The following is a 19,901-nucleotide window of genomic DNA, read 5'->3' on the forward strand; positions in this document are numbered from 1 at the left end:
TTTGAACAAGTGATAGCGAAAACGGACGGAGTTACTTAAAGATTATGTTGACACTATTCAAATACCATTAAGGTAAGGCTAATGTGGTGACAGACGCATTAAACCGGAATATAGAGAGTATAGGTAGTTTAGGTAGCTTGGGTTTGTCCAGACGATCATTGACTTGTTGAGTTCAAGGGTGAGTTAGTTCCTTTAGGCTACAATGTATTAATCTAGTATCTTAGTCCATTTCCTTCGGACATAGACCTTTTACGTTTTACTTTATGTTTAGTTTTTTTGAGTATCGCACCCCTTATCATAGACCATTAAGTTAGAAGTTTCGGTACAATGACTTTCAGGTTCTAGGTTTTGTTGACACCCAATTTTGACCATCGTTTCTTCTAAATAACTGTTGTCGAGCTTCTAAATGAATAATGTGTGAAATATCCCTTTTTACAACTATTTTTACTATTGCAGTTATATATCATTGTTATTGCTATCGTTATGTCACAATTTTATAATTACTTCTAAATTTTTACATTTTACTCTTAAAATTATATTATCACCTTTTACACCATTTCTTAAAAATTAATTGTTATCTCTTTGTTTCAAGTTTCATACTTATTAAATTAATTTAGTCCTTATTTTGTAATTTAGTAATATTGATATTTATATTATGTAAATTATTAGTTGTCATCTTTTAACATATTTGTATTAGTTACTAAGCTAGAAGCCCCAATTTATATGAAGAAAGAATGGAAAAGGCGAAGAAGTGCAGCCTAAACCCACCATTCCAGCCCACATTCTATATTAAAATCAATCCAAAATTAGCTCAAACAAGGCCCAAACCCGTGTCTTAGTTATCAACAAAATGCCAAAACGAATTAGGTCTTTTTTTTCCCATCACTTCGTCAGTCCTTCCCCTTCAAATGGCTAAAGCTCCAGGTCTCTTTCACCTTTGACATAGGCTCCTCTCCATTTTCGTACAAGCTTTAATAACTACTTCAATTCTCCTCAGTTCTGTCTCTTCGTGGCAGATTCAGTCAAGAATAGGCCAAAAGATTGGTGATTTTTCAATTTGTTATAGAGAAGAAGTTTGATTCAAAATTCAACGACTATTTACTCCTTTGAATCCCACCCAAATTTCAATAAGAGGAACCTAGTTCATCACCATAAATGACAGATCTTACATTCATTTTCAACGAAGCTTTTCTTCCCCTGTATCAACTTGAAACACTCATTCCTGCTCTCAAAAATTTTCTTTTGTACTCTTTCGATCTCCGCTAAAAACACTAGTTTCGAGGTTACTCAAGTTTGTTTTTGTTCGAACATAGCCCTTCGACCAAAGCACCTTTTTTCACTTCCTGACAACAGGTAACAGTCGCACCTTTTTTCTTGTCTGCTTTTTTACTACGATTAAAGTGCTATATATACCTTAAGAGATTTATATGTCAAGATTAAATTTTTGCTTATTTTTGACAAACCAAAAGTATTTGTTAAAAATGTGCATGTGTTTATCTCCCATATATTTAGAAATATTATGTATGTGCTCATTTTCTTGTATATTTAAAATTAAAAAATGAGATTAAATATTAATATAAAAGCATCTCAGTTTATAAAATATTTTATGATAGGAGGGTTAGAAAATAAACCATAGGTAAGAAATTTGATTCAAATAGCCTATCTGGTGTAACAGCTGATTAATTAAATTGAAAGTCCATTTTGGACATTTTGTAGCAAATTTTACATTAGTTAGGTGATTTTCATACCATGAGAATTTTTGTGATACACATTTCAGATGATTTCTTTGCAAACCATTAAGGAACCTCCCTAGGGAGTTACGGGAGAAGTAGATACAGTCTTACATTTTTAAAAGTGCATTTTTGGCATTTAAGCCTCAACTACAACACTTTGATCATAGTTTTTCATGTGTGCTAGACCATATATATTTTGATGGTTTGTCTTTCGAACATTGCAAAACCTTTATGGATCCTTCCCTAGGGAATTGAGGAGTGTTACATACAGTCTCACAAATTTTTAGTTTTTTTTATAGCATTTAGGAGCCAATTTATTGGAACTAGAAACTTTTTTAGTGTTTTCGTGTGTGTTAACCCATGTATATTTTGGTGATATCACTTTAAGACATTTTTTTAATCAAAATCAAATGGAACCCTTCGTAGCGAGATGGCGAAGCAGTAAGTATTCTCTCACAATTTTAAGAGTCCATTTTATTATTTAATGGCTAATTTACAAAAAGTAGAAGAATTTTCTTAGGTTTTCGTGTGTTAGTCATGAATCTTTTTCTGATATGGATTTTGGATGATTTATTAATGAAACCTCTACGTACGGAATTAGGGGAAGAATACATACAGTCTCATAATTTTTTTAGTCATCGGTATTTAAGGCTAATTTACATTAATTAAGTGATATTGTCAGTTTTTTGTTTGTGTTAGACCATGAATATTTTGTTATATGACTTCAAGAGAGTTCCTTAAGTGTTTTGCAAGGAAATAGTCCTCGTCTTTATAAGGACCCTTGAATGTCTACAATAGCCACTGGGTCATCTATATACTTTTTAAAATCACACCAATAGCAAACATGAGAGACAATTTCTTTGCAAAACACTTGAGGAGTTCTCCATGGGTAGTTGCGGGAGAAGTACATATAGTCTTATATATTTTAAATTTAAATTGAACATTTAGGGACCAATTATAAAAATTAAGAGATTTTCTTCATTTTTTTTGGTTAGACCATGAATAATTTGGTTGTACGTCTTCTGGAGGATTTATATATGAAAAACTCCGTAGATATTTGGTGGAGCAGTATGTATAGTCTAATAATTTCTTGAGTCAATTTTCATCATCTAATGACCAATGAAGAGGAATTAAGCAAATTGCTTAGCTTTTCATGTGTGTTGGACCAAAAACATTATGATAATATGACTTTCAGACAAGTACATTTCCAAACCTTTAAGGGAACAATTCATTGGGAGTTGGGAAAGCAGTACATACATTTTCACCTTTAAAAATCAATATTAAACATTTCGGAGGCCAATTATAGGAATTATACAAATTTTTTTTCTTGTAGTGGGTGTTAGCCCATAAATTTATTAGAGATATGACTTCTAGACAATTTCTTTGCGACATATTTGCAGAACCCTTTGTAGGATAGTGGGGGAGTAGTACATACAATCTCACAATTGTTCGAGTCTATTTTGGACATTTCAGGGCTAATTTAAAAGAATTAGGCTAGTTTCTCAATTTTCCATGTTTGTTGACCCATGGATATTTTGGTGATATTGATTTCGTACTATTTATTTTTGAAACGTTTACGCAACTCTTTGCAAGATTTTGGGGGAGCAACATGTATTGTCTCACAAGTTTTAAATTCCACTTTGAACATTTAGGGGCGAATTTACAAGAATTAAGCATTTTTTTTTGTTTTTGGTGTGTGTTAGTTCAAAAATATTTTTTCTTAAATAAAAGGCTTGATACCAACTGCTTAAAAAGTCGAAATATTCTATTTAAACATTACAATTATACATGGTCAATTGAAACATGACTTAGATTTAATGGCTTAATGGAATATTTTACAAGTTTAACAAGTTAGTTCTGTATTAAGACAAAGAGTCTCTATATAATTAATAAAGAAATGAAAGAAATCATATTACCAAACAAAAGTCTTACCTCACATGTCCAACTACGTGCCCCAATTCCAATATTTTAAAATTACACAACAATGAAACATTGGTCTTGGTGATTTATGAGAAATTGAAAACAAATATCAACTTGAAGATAAAAACTTTTACAGAATCCTCCGTAGGGAGTTGGGTAAGTAATAAGTATAGTATAATAGTTTTTACAGACCAATTTGGGCATTTGGGGCCAATATATAGGAATTAAAAGATTTTATCATTTTTTTATGTGTAGTAGGCAATGAATATGTTGGTGATATGACTTCCAGATGATTTCTATACGAAAACTTTACTTAACCATTTGTAGGGAGTTAGGGGAGTAGTACATGTCTATCAAGTTCTAGAGTGCGCTTTGGCCTTTTGGAGGACAAATTATAGGAATTAGGTGATTTTTTAATTTTTCGTGTGTCATAGCAATGAATATTTTTGAGATATGGCTTTTAGAAGATGTCTTTGTAAAAACTTTATGGAACTCTTCCAAGGAAATTGTGGGAGTACTACTTATAGGCTCAAAATTCTTTGATTTCATTTTGGGCATTTAGGGGCAAGTTTACCTTATTTTGGTGATTTATTCGGTTTTTGTACATCTCATCTAATGACTATTTTTTAGATATACATTCTGGATTATGTCTTAGTAAAACCTTTATGTAACCCTCCATAGGGATTTGGGAGAACATACGTACAATCTCATAATTTTTAGAGTTCATCTTGCACATTTAGGGGCCATTTTACATAAATTCGGAGTTTTTTCTTAGTTTTTCATGTGTATTTAGCCCATGACTATTTTGGTTCTATGGCTTCCGGACAATATTTTGTAAAATCTTTGAGGAACTCTCCTAAAGGAGTTGGTGGAGTAGTACGTACAATCTCATAATTTTTAGAGACCATTTTTGGCATTTAGGGGAAAATTTACAAGAATTAACTGATTTCTTAATTTTTCGTATTAGCCATGGATATTTTTGTGATATGACTTTTGAATGATTTCTTTGTGAAACCTTTACTAAATACTATTAGAGAGTTGGATGAGAAGTATGCACAACATGACCTTTTTTAGATTCCATTTTGGTTATTTAGGGTCAATTCATATGATCTAGGTGATATTCTCACTTCACGTGTTCGTTAGCCATAAATAACTAGATGATAAGTCTTTAAGATGATTTCTTTTTTAGACCTCCTTTATAAGGAGTTGCGGGAACAATACGTACAGTGTCATAATTTTAGAGTGCATTTTAGTCATTTAGGGGTCAATTTATAAGAATTACACAATTTTCTCATTTTTTTCGTGATGTGTGTTAGTAAGCCATGAATATTTTATCATTCAATAATGTTCTTGATACCATCCTTTTGAAAACGTCAAAATATTCTATTTAGATATTTAAATTAGGCTTGTTCAATTGAAATATGTCATAGATCTAATATCTATATGTAATATTTTTACAAATTTAACAAGTAAATTATGTATTCAGCTGAAAAATAACCTCTATATATTTGATAAAGTAATCAGGGTTGTTTATCGGAGGGGTCAGACATATAATTTTTCTAAACTACTTGGTTTTCAGATTTTGGGTTTTAAATTTATTAATTTGCTAGTATTATGAACCAATACTTCGTGATTGACACCCACACTAATCCTCCGCTGAGAGAACTATTTATACTAGTTAGCTAAACAACTAAATCAACACACCAAAGCATTTAAGGTTACGTGAAAGAGGGTCGATTTATTTTTATCGCACACCACTCTAGGCAATCTTAAAAACGTCTTTAACACTCATCCTACTTACACCCACGAAATTGACTAAGTATAGAAATACTTAAACAACAAAATCAAACAGCAAGCAGAATTTAAAGGAATTTGTCTCAACCTTTATTAATTTGTAATTAATACAAAGGAAGGCTTCACGAATTAGTCTAAGGCTCAAAAACACTCTGTCTAAGCCTTAGTCGAATTTCCACCTTTAAACAAAAATTCTGCACAATGGCAGTTACATGCGGCAGTTACAAATGACACATATCCGACACTTGTCATCACAGGGTTAAAGCTAACTTCCCAACAGCTATATTTCTGACAGATAGAATCTAATTCAAATTACGTTCTTATCAACACGAAATACTAATATTCTAACACTTAGAATATTTCAGGCATCATTCCAACACTCAGAATATTTCTGCCAGCTTCCAACACTTAGAATATTTTACCTGTCTTCCAACACTTAGTTTTATTTCACCAATTCGGGTGAACTGCCTTTGTTCTTAACATTGTCGAGTCTTCACAGTTTTGCCTTATCAAGTCAACATATTGTCTTGCCAATGCCCTTAGCCCGCACGTAAGCCATGAACATTCAAGCTGCCTTGCCAACACCTAAGCACTTTGAACTTGTGTTGCACTGTTTTGTCCTCATCCATGTCAAGACCAATGCTCAAGTCCTTGACATGTCTGCACATAGTTAGATCAAGTAGTTTGCGGGTATAACAGACCACCCGCACCACTTGAACTTGATATCCTCATCGAGACTGTTTTAAGGTAGTCCTCAATTTGAGCATCAAACTGCCATAAGTCTTTTGTCTTCTCCCAAACTGCATCAGCTGCACTCTTTCCTTTCCAATGAACCAAGAATTATGTCTTAGTATTCTTCTTACTTGTGCCCAAAACCGGGTGATCAAGGATCATCTCAATTTCAGCATCATATTGTGTAGGTACTGATGGAGGAGCCCTCTTTGACCTGTTTCTATCCGGATCATCTGTATCTGCAAAGTAAGGTTTCAAGAAACTCACTTGGAAAGTGGATGGATTTTCAACCTTTCTGGTAGCTTCAACCTATAAGCAACTTCGCCCACTCGTTTCACCACTTCGAATGGACCATCATACTTAGGAATCAAACCCCGATGTCTGGTCTTACTTACAATCTGTTTCCAGATTTGTTGGGTAAGTTTCATCAACACCTTGTCACCCACATTGAACTCAATTGAGCGAGGATGTTGATCAGCATACTTCTTCATGCGCCGTTGAGCCTTGCGCAAGCTATCTTGTGCCTCAGATAACATTTCAAGTCTGTCCCTTGCAACCCTGTATGCTGCTGGACACTTTCCCTGATTTTTAGTTTTGGCTACATCTAGTGGCGTCATAGGCTGTCTGCCTAAGATGATTTCAAAAGGGCTCATTTCTGTTGCAGACGACTTGTGCAGATTATAGCAAAACTGCATAGTGTCTAACAATATTACCCAATTCTATTGACTTGTTGTCACATAGTGCCTCAAGTATTCTTCCAACAAGTGATTAATTCTTTCCGTCTGTCCATCTGTTTGTGGATGATTTGCAGTAGAAAATTTTAATTCAGTTCCCATCATATTGAGCAATGCTGTCTAAATTCTACCAGTGAACCTTGTATCTCTATCACTCACAATGTCAGTCGGAACACCAAAATACTTAACCACATTTTTGTAGAACAAATCAGCAGCAACTTCAAATGAGCATAATTTAGGAGCAGCAATAAAAATAGAATATTTTGAAAACCTGTCAACTACCACCATGATAGATGCTTTGCCTTCTACTTTAGGGAATCCAGAAATGAAATCCATGCTTACTGATAGCCATGGCCTTTCAGGAACAGGCAAAGGTTGCAGCAAACCTGCTTCCTTCTTACGTTCTGTCTTGTCCACTTGACAAACATGACAAGTCTTGACGTATGCCTCTATATTGTCTTCCATTTTCGATCAAAAATAAACACGAGATAGTAAGGCTAACATCCTTTCAACACCGGGATGTCCAGCCCAAGCAGAATCATGCGCCTCTTTCATTAAGTCTTTCTGCAACCCGCCCTGATTTGGTACAACGATTCTCCCCCCTTTAAAATAGAGCAGATCATCCTTGATCCAATACCGTCTCATTGTGCCATCTTGCACCTGACCCATCCATTTAACATACAATGAATCATTTGCAGCGCACAACCTAATTCTATCATAGAAATCAGTTTCCAGTTTTGAAATTGAATATACTGCAACAAACACTTCTTTTCTACTGAACGCATCAACAACCTGGTTGTGTTTTCCTGGTTTATGTTCCCACATGAAATCATATTTTTTCCAGGAATTCTTGCCACCGTTATTTTTTAGGACTCAACTTTTTCTGTATCTTGAAAAATGTATTTGCCACATTGTCAGTTCTTATTACAAATCGAGTACCCAAGAGGTAAACTCTCCAAACCTGCAAACAGTGTACTACCGCAACCATTTCTTTATCATGTGTTGAGTATCTCTGTTCAGCATCATTCAATTTTCTACTTTCAAAGGCCACTGGATGACCTTCCTGCACTAATACGCCACCAATTGCCTTGTCTGACGCATCAGTGTGCACTTCAAATGGTAACTCAAAATTAGGCAATTTGAGTATAGGTTCATATGTAATAGCATTCTTCAAATTCTGAAATGCTTCATCACATCGTTCAGACCAAACCCACTTTGTATCTTTCTTCAACAAATCTGTTAAAGCCGCTGCCCTTTTTGAGTAACCAGCAATAAACTTTCTGTAATAGTTAGCCAAGCCAAGAAACGACCTCAAATCCTTCACATGACGAGGTGCCTGCCAATCAACAATGGCTTGCACTTTCTTAGGATCCATTCGAACTTGGTTTTTACTAACAAGATGCCCTATGAACTTTATCTCTTGTTAAGCAAACTCACACTTTTTCATCTTGACATAAAGTGTGTATTTTCTCAATTGAGACAAAACCAAACTTAGGTGATTAACATGTTCCTTCAATGTTCAACTATAAATGACAATATCATCTAGATAAATAACAACAAAGTCATCAAGATAGTCAAACAGTACATTATTCATTAAGGTGCAAAACGTTGCCGGGGCATTAGTCAGCCCAAATGGCATTACAAGGAATTCATATGAACCATATCTAGTTACATATGTTGTTTTTGGTTCATCACCCTCTGCTATCCTAACCTGCCCTGAGATCAAGTTTCGTGAACCAACATGCCTTACTTAACCTGTCCATCAAATCTTGCACCAACGGAACCGGATACTTGTTCGTTATAGTTGCCTTGTTCAGCACCCGGTAATGTACACACATTCGCATCGTCCCGTCCTGTTTCTTTTGAAATAAGACAGGAGCACCATATGGGGCCTTAGATGGCTGAATCAATCCAGCATCCAACACCTCATTTAATTGTTTGTGTAATTCAACCAATTCCTTAGGAGCCATACGATAAGGAGCCTGTGCAGGAGCAACCGTACGAGGCAGCAACTCCATCTTATGATCAATATCCCTCCTTGGTGGTACTTTATTTGGTAATTTAGGCAGCATAACATCATTATACTTTGTAAGCAATTCAGCAACACAATCAGGCACTTCCATTTTCACATCAGGTTTCACTTTGACCAAGGCAGCAAGTATAGTGTCATCACCCTTCTTCAGCCCTTTGTCGGTTGACATAGCAGACAACAACATTCCCTTGTCTTTCTTCTTTTCAACTTTATTAATGTTCCCAAATGGATGAACACCTTTGAGAAATCCAGTATTTCTTCCATTCATGACCATCACTCCATCTAAGTGAGGAAATGGAACAAATTGGAATTTTCTTAGGAAATCAATCTCAAATATGATTTCAAAGTCACCAAGCGCCATCTCCATCAAGCTATGTTTTCTCACCCAACTTCCAATGGACATAGACACACCATAAGTCATGCCCACAATGGCTTGTGCCATAGCATTGACTGTTTTGACGTAGGAAGGGCTTTTAGACAACTTAAGCCCAATTTTGTAGCAATTTTCACATCTACAAATGTATGAGTGGCCCCTGTATCAACCATTGCCATCACACGTTGTTCTTTCACTTTCATTTCTATATGAATTAAGGAAGCATGACGATTCGAAGTGCTAGAGATTTCTCCAACATTATTAATCCTTGTAATATGATTGAAGGACAATCCCAATGGGTTTGCCATTGCAGCCACGATTTCTTCTTCCTCCTCCCTTTGATTCATATTTCCAGCAAGCAAAGCATTCACTTTTTCCTGGTTTGGACAACATTTGGCCAAATGAGGACAACCACAAGTCCAACAGCCCTTAGAATTACTATCTTTATCTTTTGGTCTGTCTTTCCCATCCTTCATTTGTGCCTTTCCTTTGTCATTTGTATTGTCCTTACGACTATCCTTTTTCCATTCCCCTTTCTTATCATTCTTTTCCTTAGTTTTTGAAGTGGAGGGAACATCTATCAAAGGGCGATTCGCCCGGAAATCAACCAACGAATCTGCAGCAGCAATTTCCCCAGGCAGATCTTTAACATTCTGCCTCCTGAGTTCGTTTTGAGACCAACCTTGCATACCCGAAATGAAGTTGTGTAATTTATACTCATCATACATATTTTGTATGTATAAAATCACAGAGATAAATTCTTTAATGTATTCCCTCACCGTCTGTCTGCCTTAGCCTTTTCGATTTATCCCTTGCAAGCCAAGATGCGTTGCTAGGAACAAATTGATCACGCATTTATTTTGTTAACTTATCCCATGTATTAATTTTAGGACGACTAGCACTTACATAATCTACATTTCGAGTCCTCCACCAAAGTTTAGCATCACCTGCCAAGTACATTGTGGTAATATTTAACTTGTCGGCGTCAGGCACCCTTGCAGCAGTGAAATACTGTTCCATGTCCCAAATGAAATTTTCCAGTTCTTCAGCACTTCTTGCGCCACTAAAGGCCTTGGGTTCTGGAATTTGAACCTTAGATGAATCCACACAACTTGAACTCAACATAGCCACAGCCCGACACAATACAACGAGCTCTGCACGAAGGTTCTCATTTTCCTTCTGCAGTCCCTCAAGTTTTTGCATAGTTGTGGTACGAAAATCCAAGATTTCAGTGATATGATTATGAACATTCGGTCAATATACACCAATCTCCCCCTGAACATTCTCAGCATCAAGTCTCAAATCAATGACTTATGTAAATAAATCCACAAACGTAGGGTTTCCCAAAATATCCTCAGTAAACCCAACGAAGGATTCAATTTTTCGTACTAGTTCCCACAGTTCTGCGTTCTTCACAATCGTTCAACCATGCTCTGATACCAATTGAAAGAGGGTCAATTTATTTTTATCACACACAACTCTAGGCAGTCTTACAAATGTCTGTAACACTTAGCCTACTTACACCCACGAAATTGACTAAGTATAGAAATACTTAAACAGCAAAGTCAAACAGCAAGCAGAATTTACAAGAACCTGTCCCAACCGTTATTAATCGGTAATTAATACAAAGGAAGGCTTCACGAATTATTCTAAGGCTCAAAAACACTCTATCTAAGCCTTAGACAAATTTCCACCTTTAAACAAACATTCTGCACAATGGTAGTTACATGCGGCAATTACCAATGACACCTATCTGACACTTGTCATCACAGGGTTCAAAACTAACTTTCCAACAGCTATATTTCTAAGAGATAGAATCTAATTCAAATTACATTCTTATCTACACGAAATACTAATATTCTAACACTTAGAATATTTCAGGCTTCATTCCATCACTTAAAATATTTCTGCCAGCTTCCAACACTTAGAATATTTTAGCTGTCTTCCAACACTTAGTTTTATTTCACCAATTGGGGTGAACTGCCTTTGTTCTTGACATTGTCAAGTCTTCACAGCCTTGCCTTGTCAAGTCAACATGTTGTCTTCCCAATGCCCTTAGCCTGCACGTAAACCATGCACATTCAAGCTGCCTTGCCATCACCCAAGCACCTTGAACTTGTGTTGCACTCTTTGCCCTCATCCATGTCAAGACCAATGCCCAAGTCCTTGACATGTCTGCACGTAGTTAGATTAAGTAGTTTGTGGGTCTAATAGGGGATCAAATTAAATGGTAAGGAAAGAAACAGGGATTTCCTAATAACTCCAAACAAAAGTTTAACAACTAACTAAATGTGGAAATACAACCAAGAACATGAAAGTCAATGTACAAAAACTCAAACAATGAACCAACAGTCTACACAAGAATGGTTACAACCTCATACTAAAGTACTAACATCTAACTAGAAATTCTAAGTTCGAAATGTATACGTACACATAAAGAAAACTCATGGATGCTCGGATGAATGGTCTCACCCTTGAATTCGAATGACAATCACTGATCTTCTAAGAGAGGCTTACCAATAGCCGCTCCAAGATGCTCTGTACTTACCATAAAAAGAGCAAGTGCAGTATCAGTAAACAACCACAATGTACTACAGGATCACGTGGCTATCCAACTAAGTACAACATACATAAGTCAAGACAACAATACAATAACATGCATACACTGAACATATGCAATATCATCATCATTTTATGAACAACAAACAATTTAACAATTCTAAAATATCATAGTCATATCAAGTCATTGGTCCTTTCATGGAATCCAATCCCAAACTATTAGCATACCAAAACGCGGTACCCGATGCAATAATTATGTCAGAACATGATAATAGATCCCATAATTATGTCGGAATGAGGCAACCAATCTAAGTTAGTGTATCGGCACGCAACACCCAATCCATTCAATAGGCCAAAATCACAATCTCAAGTATATTCTTATAATTATACAATAGAGTCATGATTCACAACATTCATCATTCATATATCCTCATTAACAATTTATTTGATTAATAATGCAATATTGGCGGATATACATGTATCATAATGAAGTAAGAACAAACATATATCACACAACCATATAATTACAACCATTACATACCTTGAAAAAAGCTTGAACCTCTAAGAAAGATGGTTCTTACCTTTCCATATTCGTTTCTATTGTTCTTGATCTACAAACAATCATAAAAACACTGAAATCAATAAACAATCACTAATTACCTGAGTTACTAACAATTTTATCAGCCCCAGATAATAACATGATCCCTATATCAAAATTAGGGGTGTTTCCACCATAAATTCTAGATAAAAATTCCCTCATTGATTATTACCCATTATATTACGTTATACGGGTCGAAAAATTAAAGTGAAATTCTTACCTTTAGCCTCATTAATGGTGAATTGAGAAAAGCACTAGGTTTTTTCCTTAACTCTCAAGTTCAATAATTTTAGAATAAAACTATTTAGGGGTTTATTTTCGAATTTAAGTCGAGTATTCCCCGCCATATCGGCCCAGCCTTTGCGTCAAAATTCCCTGTAATAGAATCTTGCACGTAACATTGAGTAAAAAAAATAAATACAGGACACCATTTCACAACACACTTTAAACCAATCACATTCATAAATTATCGGTTCATGACTAGATCAGGTTTGAGAAAACTAGTAACTCGAATTCAATTTCGTAAAGTCATACGGGTTCCTTAACGACTTACCCATCTTCTCATGTTAACAAATTTACAATAAAATAACCCAATTGATAATAGCTTTACCTAGACCTCACAGACTCCGATTTCGTCAAAATCAGGGCTAGGTTGGGAAATTTTAGGTTACCACAAAAACATTTTCCAGCCCAAAATTTCTCCTCGTTGGATTTTCTATAACAACAGGAATATGTCATTACAATAGATACCAATTTACTCATCTTTTGTCTCTGAGTGAAAACATAGGAAAAACAATCTAAAGAAAGAATGGCGCAGTACCTAAATCAACAAACTATTGGGGATACTCGTCTCGCATGTTTCTCTAGATTTACCGAGTAGCTTTCTCAACTGGACGGATCTTCCATTGAATTTTCAGAAACTTGATCTAATTGTTCCTTAACTTATGATTAAGAATTGCAACTGGTTCCTCCTCATATTAGAGCTCTTTGTCTAACACGGTTGAGTCTCATTTAATGATATAATCCTCATCAACATGATATCTCTTCATCATGGACACATGGAATACCGGATGAACTCAAGATAGATTAGGAGGTAAAGCCACTCTATAAGTCACATGCCCTACATATTCAAGAACCTTAAAGGGACAAATGTATCGCTGTCTGAGCTTTCCCTTCTTGCCAAATCTCATCAGCCTTTCATAGTTGATACCTTACAAACAACACTCTCAACGGTCTGAAATGTTATATCTCTTACCTTATGGTCTGCATACTTTTCATGGCTAATAGAAGTTTAGCTTGAATATTCATCACCTTATATCCTTCGCTAAATTAACCCCAAGGGTTTCACATCTCGACTCACAAACCATTTATGGGTGATCTACATCCCCTCCCATAAAGTGCCTAAAATAGTATTATATCTATGCTGGAGTGATAACTATTATTATAGGAGAACTCACACAAATGTAATAACTTATCCGAATGTACTCCAAAATAAATCATACATGTCCTCAAGAGGTCTTCTAACACTTGAATAGTCCTGTCGAAATGCCCGTCCATCAGTTGATGGAAGGCTTTACCAGAACTAAATTATGTTCCTAATTCACCATGTAACTTCGACTAAGAATTGGATGTGAATTGGGTACCACGACTTGAGATGATAAAGAGGGGAACCCCATATAACCTCAGTATATTTTTCACATAAACTTTATCCATTTGTTCAGCATCATAATCTATTCTTAACGGAATAAAATGGGCTGATTTAGTAAATCTATCAACAACTACCTAAATAGAATCAAAATTTTCCAAAGTCTTTAGAAGGCCTACAACAAAATCCATGCGTATCCTCTCCCACTTAGATTCTTTAATTGGCATTCTCTGAAGAAAACCTATAGGGGTTTGATGTTCATACTTCACTTGTTGGCAATTTTAACACTCATCCACAAGATCCGTTCTATTTTTCTTCATGCCAAACCACTAATAAATTCACTTCAAATCTTGGTACATATTTGTCACACCCAGATACGTTAAATATCGCGAAACGTATGCTTATGTCAATAATTTCTAAATTAAGTCATCAACTTGAGGAACACAAATCCTTCATTTAATACTAAGAACCTATCCACATCAAAAGTTGTCTCTTGTGCTGTCATCCCACAGTTAGACGCATTGATGGATCCCTCGCCTGCACAAGTCTCTAACCAAAACGATGAGTGTGCAGGACAGGGGGGACAATCATCAACTCACAGACGGCCCATCGATCAAGTTTTCCTGCATGTTTTTGAGTTAGTTTCTTTTAATTAGTTAAGGGGTTAGGTGGTTAATTAGGTGTGTAATGGATTATAATTAAGTTAATTAACCTCACCCCTCAACCTCCATTAGATTAAACAGAACTCACAAAACAATTCCTCTTCCTTCTCTATTCTTTCTCTCTCTATTGGAAGACACCATTCAAGAACAAGCTAAGGAAGCGTTTTGGGGGATGGAAAGGGACGATTTCACCATTCAATCTTCATCAAATGTTGAGGTATGGGATCTAATTTATGTTTGAGACTTTTTTCCTCAAAGGGCTTCTTAAGTATTTCTAAAAGTTGGGTTTTCAAGTGGGTTTCATCCAATTAGGAATTTGATGTTATGAACTAAGTTTTTTATGGTTTATTTAGGATAAAATGAATAGATTAACATGTATTTTAACATGATTATGGTAATTTGTGATGTTTTAATCTAAATAGAAGAACATGATCCTGAACCCTTAACCCTAGGTTTGATCTTGATGTGAGTTAGGTTGGAATTAATTCAATTGACTTGATTATTGGTTAAATAACTATTAGATGATGTTGTTACACTAATCATAAACAAATTATGATAATTTTTAATCTTTCATACTAGTTCTTGAGAAGTGATCTAGGTTATGAGAATTGACCTAAGTATCTTGTCTTAAGCTTTTATTTTGTATTGAATTATGGTGTAGTGACTCTTCTAGTCTTGTTATCACGTTGATTATTGAATTATAATGTGGTACATATAAATTGGATTGAATTGAGGGTTTATGGTTAGACCCAAATGATGATCTATGAAGGAGACTTGGTAAGTCTTATGATCTCTATCTTTACTTCCAAATCATTGTGATTAATTGTGGTTAAGTTATGATGTTATATTGGAGTAAGTCTTGTATTAGGATTGATAGGACGGTATGATATTGAATTTAAATATCTTGACTATGTTGTGAGGTTGATTAAGGTGTATGTGTTATAAGGATAGTGATGACTATCAATGTGCATTATTATGATATAAAATGCTAATGTGTTAACCTCACTTATATGAATTGTAATGAAAGGACTTATACTCATGCAATTCTTATTGAGCTATTGATGATGATGATTATATAAGGGGTAGGCCCTATGACCTAAACTAAGCTATTATTTATAATTAAAGTCTTAAATAAATTTCAAAAAAGGTACTCTAGCTTAGCACCAAGTAAAATAAAGTGAGGAGTGCCCCTTCCCACATAGGGAGGTAGGAATACTAAAGTACTCTTTAGATTGGACTACAATGCATGGAGCATAAAAAGGGTCCCAACTATATCTCCTAGTTCTTGAACTATGTTGCCCCCATAGGAATACTAGCTAGTGGATCCACGTAATTGCTATGTTTTATGTTTCGGTACTACCTTGGCAAATAATCCGCCTTCTTTCGATGTGGGATTTTATGACATCGGATTACACACTAGCTCATGTGGTCTATGTTGGTTTGATAAAGATGTTCCCAAAAGGTAAAATGAATTAAAGGATTGAACTTTTACTAGGATAACCTAAGGGGTCTAGCTCAATCTAGTTGGGGTATGGGACTCTACCTAAGCATTGCACTAGTTAGCCTTGAGGGTAGTCTTAGGAGGATGTTCTCATGTATGTTTATGTTTATCATGATATATGACACGTATATGGTGAATTTGCACATTGTTTATTCTATATGTTGATTACTTCACTTATGAGTATATGTTGGGTTATATTTTTAAAGTAAGATGAAATGTATATCTAGCTGTCATGTTATAATGAAATAGGGTGTTAGTCATGATTCTTGTTGGCTTGCTTGATTGATTAATGTTATGGGGCTTTGTTTGGTCAATTGCACTTGTTGACTTGATAAAGGTTCATGGGTAGTTGTTTTGCTTTGTTATGATAAAATGTACTCTTATTCATGACTACTGTTTAAATATGACTTGGTGATGGAGTTAATTGAGTATGTATCCATCTACATGATATGAAGGGTTGACTTGACTAGACTTGAAAGTGGTTGTATTGTGAGGAACATGTCTATGACTTAATCAATATGAAATGTTGATTGGTATGATCTTGTTGGATGTGCATAATGGTTTTTAAGGGGAAAATGCATACCTTATAACATGTCCGTTTTTAGCATGATTTGATCTTATATGTGAATATGGTATCATACTTAGTACATGTGGCATACTAACCCCATTTTCTTAATTTTTCCCGAACATTTTAGATTTCGGTCGTTTAATGCTCATTCGAGACGACTTGAAGAAGGCTTGGATATTCTCTATCATCCAAGTAGGTAGGTCCTCACTTTTCGAGGGTGATGCCAATATCTTGCTTATGAAGTTGCTTTGTTTTTCTAAGACTTTTATGTTCATTATATTTTCTTTTGAGTACGATTTGTATAAGCCTATATGTGGCTTTTTTACATTAATGTATGGCTATGCCCAAATTGCTATGATCGTTTAGATGGTATGAGATGAGACAATCCTTAAGACTAGTTTCTATCTTATGTATATGTATATGTGCAATAAAAGTAGAAGGCTATGTAACCTTCCTATATGAAGGGTCTATGTATGCTCGATATATAAATATATAAAGAGAGAGAGAGAGAAAGAGAGAGATCTATGTAAACCTCCAAGTAGAAGTAATAAAAGTTTTAAATTTTCCCGCTAAATTAGACTTATGCAGGTGATGATGTAAACTAAGAGTCTAGTCTTAGTCCTCAAAGAGGACGACGACGCTGGTTACGTCTAGGGGTAAACCCGCATGTGACACTTCTAAAGCCTTATTTATGAACTAACGCATTAAAGGCTTAGATATATCTAAAATGGTAGATAGAGCGTAGCACCGAGTGAACATGACTAATGAGAGTGGGGGATTCACGTTAGTAAGTCCGACTTCCCACAAGAGAACATTCACGTATAGCAAGTCCGGCTTCCCAACATAGATGTTGTAACATGAGATGTAAACCTCCACGCTAGTAAGTCAAGGTTTCTAGAAATAATCTCCATGTTCCATAAGTACGTGCCCCCATAGGTTATAGCTTGTGGATACACCTGATAGCTATGTATGATTTGTTACGCCTTAGGGAAGTGTTAACCCTTTTGATGTGGGAGGACAACACCAAATTCCTTGTAGCTCACATCGTTTATGTCAGTTATGTCTTAGTCTCCCAAATTAAGAAATTAACTAAGATAAGATTGTGGACTCTAATCATAACTCTTTGAGGAAGTTACTTAGTGTAGGTAGGATTACGGCCCCAACCTATGCATTGCACAAGTGAACTTCAAGAAAGGATAATATTAGTATTTGTATGAAAGTAAAACTTATGATACGTTATGTATGAATTGTATGAATGCATTGTTAAGTGACTTTCATATGTCAAGACATGAATAATGTGTATGTGTGTGAATTGCACTTATGGCTTCCAAGTGAGTTTACTTAGTATAAGGGGATATGGGACTCCAAGTGTACATTACATAAGTAAGCTTGTGAAGGGATTATGAGGGTGGTTGACTTATTGTATGAATTAAAAGAGTTACAACTAATGTTTTTACAAATGAAAGAGTCCTTATATGATACTATGAAGTATGTGTCTTATGTCTAGTTATAAATGGAAGTTTTATGACTTGTTAAGTATTCTATGCCTAGTTTAGTGTGACTTAGGAGTTGTCTTAGGTGATGGTACTTATGTAAAGATGATGTTAGTGAGTTTCTTATGACTTGTCAATATATGTGGTTATGTTTATGAAGTATATATATGAAAGACTATGGTTAGGTGACCTCAAGGATATACAATGTACTAAGTACAATTGAGGGTTACTTAAGGAAATAAGTAAAATAAGAGAGAAGTAGTGTATTGTATGTATTGAATATGCCTCAAAATATGATAAATGGCTTTATATGATAATATGAGTAGTATCCATGTCTATATGATGTATGTGAACTATATTGTGCTTATATGTGCCAATGTTCATGAAGTTTACTAAAAGACATGTTGCATGATTTCAAATGAAATATATTCTTTAAATGCATGTTTTTGCTTGGTTGTCATACTTAGTGCATTTCTATACTAATACCATTATTCTTCATATTTTTACATAAAGTGTAGGTGTTGATGACTAGAGATGTCTCCTAAGTGGAGAGCTTGGATAAATTTCCCAAGTTCAAGTAAAGGAACCATTGTGATTCAAGGGTTGCCTATGTCAAAAAATGTTCTTTAAGTTTATGTAATAGATCAGACTTATATTTTATGTTGTTATGAGTCGTGTCCCTATTCAATTCAATTGAGTTGTGTCTTAAGTTGTAAAATGAAACTTAGAGTCTACTTATGTACTTATGATATATATATATATATATATATATATATATATATATATATATATATATATATATATATATATATATATGCATATGAAGCGTTCTCTAGCATATGATGTGCTATCAAAAGTTTAACTTTTCTGCAATTTTTATTACGATTATGCAATTAAAGATGTCTAATGACTTGTATGAGGTCTCCAAGAGGTCAAGCACTCGATGTTACTTCTAGGGGGTGCTCCCCAGTCATGACAACAAACTTTGTGTGAGGACTTGACGCTCCTCAGTAACCAACAGGGTCAACACCCCCTTCTCATTCAACATCCTAGCATCCCAATACACTTGACATTAGCCCTCTAAGCACCACTGATTTGGTTCATCTATAACCGGAGAGGGTCATCCGTTTGGGGAGCCAGTGCAGACACTGAACTGGTAGCCTCATCATACGAGGCTTGGTGGTCTGCATCCCAAAATCTAGTGGCTTCTTGAGAGTTAGATCTGAAAGCATTGGTCGCTCGGACCATAAGACTGGGTCGACCTTGAAGTTGTGGCATCCTTGGAGCCAAAGTCCCCATCTGAACCGGAATCAGTCCCAGTTGATGAACCGATCACTGTGCCCTTCTCATCAGACTGAGAGAAAGTGACTACATCGGAAGTCACCTTCCAGGGATTCCCCTAGTGACTCGTGTTGATGTTGTCGGTGTTGTAGAACCCGGAGGAACATAGGCTAGGTTTCACTCATTATCAATGTCCTCATTGATCAACTAAAGAGACAGGACGGCCGATTTGAATTTGACCCTCTAGGCATAGACAATGTCCTTCTTGGGAGCCAT

General features: G+C 35.4%; 1 long non-coding RNA gene across 3 annotated transcripts; it reads left to right on the plus strand.

The window, feature by feature from the left end:
* Positions 1 to 771: 771 nt before the first annotated feature.
* LOC104648683 (uncharacterized) lies at positions 772 to 19,103 on the plus strand. Of its 3 annotated transcripts, none has more exons than XR_742660.3 (3): positions 834 to 1,353; positions 16,979 to 17,047; positions 18,858 to 19,103. It is a non-coding gene; the product is annotated as an uncharacterized lncRNA (long non-coding RNA). The 3 variants fall into 3 exon arrangements; XR_742659.3 differs by having other exon boundaries at positions 18,863 to 19,103; XR_011211051.1 differs by lacking the exon at positions 18,858 to 19,103 and having other exon boundaries at positions 772 to 1,353; positions 16,979 to 17,425.
* Positions 19,104 to 19,901: the final 798 nt, after the last annotated feature.

The sequence above is a fragment of the Solanum lycopersicum genome, chromosome 8 (assembly GCF_036512215.1).
Source record: "Solanum lycopersicum chromosome 8, SLM_r2.1".
In the NCBI taxonomy this organism is placed as follows: domain Eukaryota; kingdom Viridiplantae; phylum Streptophyta; class Magnoliopsida; order Solanales; family Solanaceae; genus Solanum; species Solanum lycopersicum.